The sequence below is a fragment of the Hyla sarda genome, chromosome 12 (assembly GCF_029499605.1).
Source record: "Hyla sarda isolate aHylSar1 chromosome 12, aHylSar1.hap1, whole genome shotgun sequence".
Lineage (NCBI taxonomy): Eukaryota > Metazoa > Chordata > Amphibia > Anura > Hylidae > Hyla > Hyla sarda.
The window spans coordinates 5,950,054-5,957,332 of NC_079200.1; positions in this window are offsets into that span (position 1 = coordinate 5,950,054).

The following is a 7,279-nucleotide window of genomic DNA, read 5'->3' on the forward strand; positions in this document are numbered from 1 at the left end:
GAGCCCCCTCCATGGTGCACAGCTATTTCTTATTCTCTACATTTCAGGGGTAAGGACAAGAGGTGGCTATTTACCAGTAGTGCTCATACCTGGACTTTCTTTCCCTTACTTGTCTGGCCAATCACAGGAGGGCACATGGACAGAACAGGCTGGCCCCGCGCTGGGGGTGATTTTCAGCATACTACTATAGATGACATGGAAGGAGAAGAGATTAATGATGAAATGGCTTTGCAAGGTCCCTTGTGAACAAAAAGTAAAGAAACAGCAGCAGCACAGCATGGAAGAAGTTACACTTTGCACCTTTAGTCATGAGCACAGTCATACCACCGTTACCACCCCCCACCCAGCAGCAGGGCAGGGTGCACTTAGTGCCACGGCTGTACAAAAACAGAATCACTCCCACTTCTCATCTGCAGCAGCTACTGCTATGAAGGGGTCCCCCTGGTCTAAAGCATACACTGAGGTTTACAGTTTGGAGAGGGTTAATGGTTTTTCAGGTCTTATCCTGTACAGCTGAACAAGAATTTAGTCACATGTAGAACTCCTGTCCAATAAATGCAGGAGCCAGTCCCAAGTCCGCCCTTCTCCTAGGGAAAAGAGGTGGACCTAACATAGTTCTAAGTAGTCATAGTTGAGGCCTGGTCCTTGCCTGGTGCACGTCTTGTCCATCAGCTCTGCTATTCCTGAGGCGTCTAAAGCTTAGAGAGCCTGGGTACTGCCAACGTCAGGCACAGACCACATACCAGTCACAAGTCCTGCCTGCAACAAAGTACCTGAACCCAGTTCCAGCCCCACTGAGAGTATACAGTCTATACGTCTACTTCCAGTTGGATTCCTTCAGCAAGGATAGAGCTAACCAAGGGCCTTGCTGAGTTGCACTGGATCTTTAATTGGCCTCTGTTCAGACCAGTGCCAGCCTGTCTGCCAGAGTATAGTTATTCAGGGAGGACTAACCCTTCATACACGTCTCAGTGTTGTGACAGATAAAGCAAGTAAGGTGGAGTCCATTCATGTCCCTGCAGTCACCTTCCATGAGATCCTCATCCTGTAGTTCCTGTAATTTATACTGACCTACAGTATCAGAGAACAACAACATCTATACACATCTACAAAACACATTCAAGTCCATGAGACAAAGAACTAAAGATTTAGCCCTGCAAGAGTGTCTGCAAAAGCATTGGTTAAAGGGACAGTGACCAAATTCTTCTCCATAATGCAAAATTGTACCTGAAAGCTGCACTTTCCAAGGCACATTCAAGTATTTGGATTGTACTGGATTGTATGACGAGTTACTGTAAATAAAGTTGTTTCATTGTCCCCTGGCTTCAGAGGGATAACTTCTGAGCTTTATGTGTAGAAACCACTTCCTTAAAAAAAAAAAATAATAATAATAATAAAAAATGCATGTTTACTGATACAATAGAGACAGCAGCAGTATACAGATAGAACTGGAGGGTGGAGATAGATCTATATACACACACATACATACATACATACATATACATATATATATATATATATATATATATATATATTTACACACACTGATCCCATAGCGATAGCAGCAGTATACAGATAGAACTGGAGGGGGGGGGGAGATCATTATATATATATATATATATATATATATATATATATATATATACACACACAGATTCCATAGAGATAGCAGCAGTATACAGATAGAACTGGAGGGGGGGGGAGATTATATATATATATATATATATATATATATATATATATATATACACACACACACACACACACACACACACAGATTCCATAGAGATAGCAGCAGTATACAGATAGAGCTGGAGGTGTATAACTATTTTGATTGGTCAGGTGACCATGTAATTCACCACCTTACATCCCCCTCAGCCCCTCTTATGGTGGTAATTATTCTAAAATAAACATGCTACATAATGCAGAACAGTATTCTACGTAGCACAGAACAAATCCCCCGCACTTTATTGCGCACCCCTCATTAAGTCATTATCGTGTCACATTAAGTTTCGCCATTTTCAGGATTTAATTTTAACAATTAGAATCTCTTCTCCCTTCTTGTGAAATGTTATTACTCACAGTCACGGAACCATCTTCTTTCCAACAAAAAAAAAATATAAAACAATTAAGAGTTTAAGAAACAAGAACAGACGCCAAAGTGTTAACAGAAAATATCAAAAAATTCAAATATAACTGCATTTTACCCAAAGAATTTCTCCTATGTCCTGATTAATATAAACGGTCACTGTGTGAATATGGATCAAAAAGATAAACCTTATAGCAATAGTCCTGTGGGGTTAAAGGGGTACTCCAGTGTTCAGTGTTTGGAACAACCTGTACAGAATGCTGGAGCACGTGACATAGCCCCGCCCCCTCAATGCAAGTCTATGGCTGGGGGCGTGACTGCTCCTTCCGGTTTTTGACTTTGAGCAGTTTTTATTGGAATTTCAAAAAAGTTAAACTTCACAATGGAGTGAAAAGACACCCGGATGCAACCAGACCGACATTCTTCAAACAGTACAGTGGTCCCTCAAGTTACAATATTAACCCCTTAAGGACCGAGCCCTTTTTCACCTTAAGGACCGGAGCGTTTTTTGCACATCTGACGACTGTCACTTTAAACATTAATAACTCTGGGATGCTTTTAGCTATCATTCTGATTCCGAGATTGTTTTTTCGTGACATATTCTACTTTAACTTAGTGGGAAAATTTTATGGTAACTTGCATCCTTTCTTGGTGAAAAATCCCCAAATTTGATTAAAAAAATGAAAATTTTGCATTTTTCTAACTTTGAAGCTCTCTGCTTGTAAGGAAAATGGATATTCAAAATAATTTTTTTTTGGGTTCACATATACAATATGTCTACTTTATGTTTGCATCATAAAATTTATGAGTTTTTACTTTTGGAAGACACCAGAGGGCTTCAAAGTTCAGTAGCAATTTGGAAATTTTTCACAAAATTTTCAAACTCGCTATTTTTCATGGACCAGTTCAGGTTTGAAGTGGATTTGAAGGGTCTTCATATTAGAAATACCCCATAAAAGACCCCATTATAAAAACTGCACCCCCCAAAGTATTCAAAATGACATTCAGTAAGTGTATTAACCCTTTAGGTGTTTCACAGGAATAGCAGCAAAGTGAAGGAGAAAATTCAAAATCTTCATTTTTTACACTCGCATGTTCTTGTAGACCCAATTTTTTAATTTTTGCAAGGGGTAAAAAGGAGAAAATTTTTACTTGTATTTGAAACCCAATTTCTCTGGAGTAAGCACATACCTCATATGCCTATGTTAATGATTCGGCGGGCGCAGTAGAGGGCTCAGAAGGGAAGGAGCGACAAATGGTTTTTGGGGGGCATGTCACCTTTAGGAAGCCCCTATGGTGCCAGGACAGCAAAAAAAACACACATGGCATACCATTTTGGAAACTAGACCCCTCAGGGAACGTAACAAGGGGTAAAGTGAACCTTAATACCCCACAGGGGTTTCACGACTTTTACATATGTAAAAAAAAATGTATTTTTTTTTACCTAAAATGCTTGATTTCCCAAAAATTTTACATTTTTAAAAAGTGTAATAGCAGAAAATACCCCCCAAAATTTGAAGCCCAATTTCTCCCAATTCAGAAAACACCCCATATGGGGGTGAAAAGTGCTCTGCTGGCGCACTACAGGTCTCAGAGGAGGAGTCACATTTGGCTTTTTGAAAGCAAATTTTGCTCTGGGGGCATGCCGCATTTAGGAAGCCCCTATGGTGCCAGGACAGCAAAAAAAAAAACACATGGCATACCATTTTGGAAACTAGACCCCTCGGGGAACGTAACAAGGGGTTAAGTGAACCTTTATACCCCACAGGTGTTTCATGACTTTTGTATATGTAAAAAAAAAAATTTTTTTTTTACCTAAAATGCTTGTTTTCCCAAAAAATTTACATTTTTAAAAAGGGTAATAGCAGAAAATATCCCCCAAAATTTGAAGCCCAATTTCTCCCGAGTACGGCGATACCCCATATGTGGCCCTAAACTGTTGCCTTGATATACGACAGGGCTCCAAAGTGAGAGCGCCATGCGCATTTGAGGCCTAAATTAGGGACTTGCATAGGAGTGGACATAGGGGAATTCTACGCCAGTGATTCCCAAACAGGGGGCCTCCAGCTGTTGCAAAACTCCCAGCATGCCTGGACAGTCAGTGGCTATCTGGCAATACTGGGAGTAGTTGTTTTGCAACAGCTGGAGGCTTCGTTCTGGAAACAGTGGCGTACCAGACGTTTTTAATTTTTATTGGGGAGGGGGGCTGTGTAGGGGTATGTGTATATGTAGTGTTTTTTACTTTTTATTTTATTTTGTGTTAGTGTAGTGTAGTGTTTTTAGGGTACAGTCACATGGGCGGGGGTTCACAGTAGTTTCTCGCTGGCAGTTTGAGCAGCGGCAGAAAATTTGCTGCAGCTCAAACTTGCAGCCGGATACTTACTGTAATCCTCCGCCCATGTGAGTGTACCCTGTACGTTCACATTGGGGGGGGGGAGAAACATCCAGCTGTTGCAAAACTACAACTCCCAGCATGTACGGTCTATCAGTGCATGCTGGGAGTTGTAGTTTTGCAGCAGCTGGAGACACACAGGTTGTGAAACACCGAGTTTGGTAACAAACTCTGTTTTGCAACCAGTGTGCCTTCAGCTGTTGCAAAAGCTACAACCCCCAGCATGTACGGACAGCGGAGGGGCATGCTGGGTCTTGTAGTTATGCAACAGCCGGAGGCATACTACATTGGCTGGGGATGCTGGGGATTGTAGTTATGCAACAGCTGGAGACACACTGGTTTACTACTTAACTCAGTGTGCCTTCAGCTGTTGCAAAACTACAACTCTCAGCAGTCACCGACAGCCAACGGGCATGCTGGGAGTTGTAGTTATGCAACCACCAGATGCACCACTACAACTTCCAGCATGCACTTTAGCTGATTGTGCAAGCTGGGAGTTGTAGTTACACAACAGCTGAAGGTACACTTTTCCATAGAAAGAATGTGCCTCCAGCTGTTGCAAAACTACAAGTCCCAGCATGCCCATAAGGGCATGCTGGGAGTTGTGGTGGTCTGCCTCCTGCTGTTGCATAACTACAGCTCCCAGCATGCCCTTGTTGCATGCTGGGAGCTGTTGCTAAGCAACAGCAGGAGGCTGTCACTCACCTCCAACGATCCACACTGCAGGTCAGTCCCTCGTCGTCACCGCTGTCGCTCCTGGGGCCCCGATCCCAACAGGGGCGCCGGGGATCGGGGTCCCCAGCACCCGCTCACGTCCTCCGGAAGAGGGGCGGAGCGGGTTGCGGGAGTGACACCTGCAGCAGGCGCCCTGATTGGTCGGCCGGTAATCCACCTCACCCCTGCAGGCCCTGGCTGTTCGGGGCCATCTCTGACGGCCCCGGTCAGCCAGTAATTCCGGGTCATCGGGTCACTGGAGACCCGATATCCGCCGCAGATCGCTGGACTGAATTGTCCAGTGATCTGCGCCCATCGCCGACATGGGGGGACATAATGACCCCCCTGGGCGATATGCCGGGATGCCTGCTGAACGATTTCAGCAGGCATCCGGCCCCGGCTCCCCTCCGGCTAGCGGTGGGGGCCGGAAATGCTCAGGGCATATCCATACGCCCTCGGTCCTTAAGGACTTGGAAACGGGGGCGTATGGATACGCCCTATGTCCTTAAGGGGTTAAATTGGTTCCAGGACGACCATTATATGTTGAGACCATTGTATGTTGAGACCAGAACTATGGAAACCTGGTAATTGGTTCTAAAGCCTCCAAAATGTCATCCAAAAATAGGAAAAAGTGAGGATTAAATAAAAGTAAGTAGATAACTAATATAGATAAAGCAAATCCTTATATATAAAAGTAATAAAGATCTGCTGGAGCTATAAATGACTATCTTTGTCAGTGTTTCCCAAGCAGGGAGCCTCCAGCTGTTGCAAAACTACAACTTCCAGCATGCCCGGACAGCCAAAGGCTGTCCGGGCATGCTGGGAGTTGTAGTTTTGCAACAGCTGGAGGCACCCTGCTTGGGAAACACTGGCTTATGTAGAGGACAGGAGCTTCTTAAGGGTCCTGTACAGAACACGCAATGTCCTAAAAAAAAAAGTAACATGAAGCCGCCCTCACCTGTTGTCCAAAGGAGCAGGTAACCCTGGTACAGGTAAAGAGTACAGAACATGTAATACCTCCCTGTACTGTAGGGGGTGCTACCAGACACCAGTCAGTGCATACACTTCAGTAATACAGGTGTTTTGCCAGTGAAATGCCCACTCTGGTTAGTTCTTCCAGCCATTGATATGTTTCACAGATCTGGACTGGTCTGTACATTGTATGTCGAGTCTGGTTTCAACTTACAATGGTCTATAAGAGACCATTGTATGTTGAAACTATTGTATGTTGAGGCCATTGTAAGTTGAGGGATCACTGTACACTTATACGGATTAAAGTTTGTACACCTTTTGATAGTTTAGTCAGGTTTTGGAGGAATCCGTTTATCAAAAACCTGATCCTGGCGCTGTATTACAAAAAACGTGGTGTAAACCCAGCCGTATGGGGGAGAGAATAAAATTATCTATACACATCGTATTTTCCGGCGTATAACACGACCCCCAACTTTTACAGTTAAACTATAGAGTTTGGGATATACTCGCTGTATAAGACTACCCCTCTACTACCCCCCCCCCCCCATGAGGTTGTCAGGTTTTGCACTTTCGTTTTTTCCTCCTTACCTTTTAAAAATCATAACCCTTTCAATTTTGCACCTAAAATCCATATGATGGCTTATTTTTTGCGCTACCAATTCTACTTTGTAATGTCCTTTTACCCATAAATCTACGGTGAAACAGAATAAATAAAAATCTGTATGAAATTGAAGAAAAAATAAAAAAAACACCATTTTGTAGCTTCCGTTTCTACACAGTGCATTTTTCGGTAAAAATGACACCTTATTATTCTGTAGGTCCATACGGTTAAAATGATCCCCTACTTATATAGGTTGGATATTGTCGCACTTCTGGAAAAAAAAATCATAACTTCATGTAGGAAAATGTATCACTTTTATTTTACAGCGTATGGGGCGCCGTGATCTGAAGTTTTTAGCGGTATCATTTTTGTATTGATCGGACTTTTTGATCGCTTTTTATTCATTTTCTCATTATATAAAAAGTGACCAGAAATACGTTATTTTGGACTTTTTTTTGCGTACGCCATTGACCGTGCGGTTTAATTGATATATTTTTATAATTTGGACATT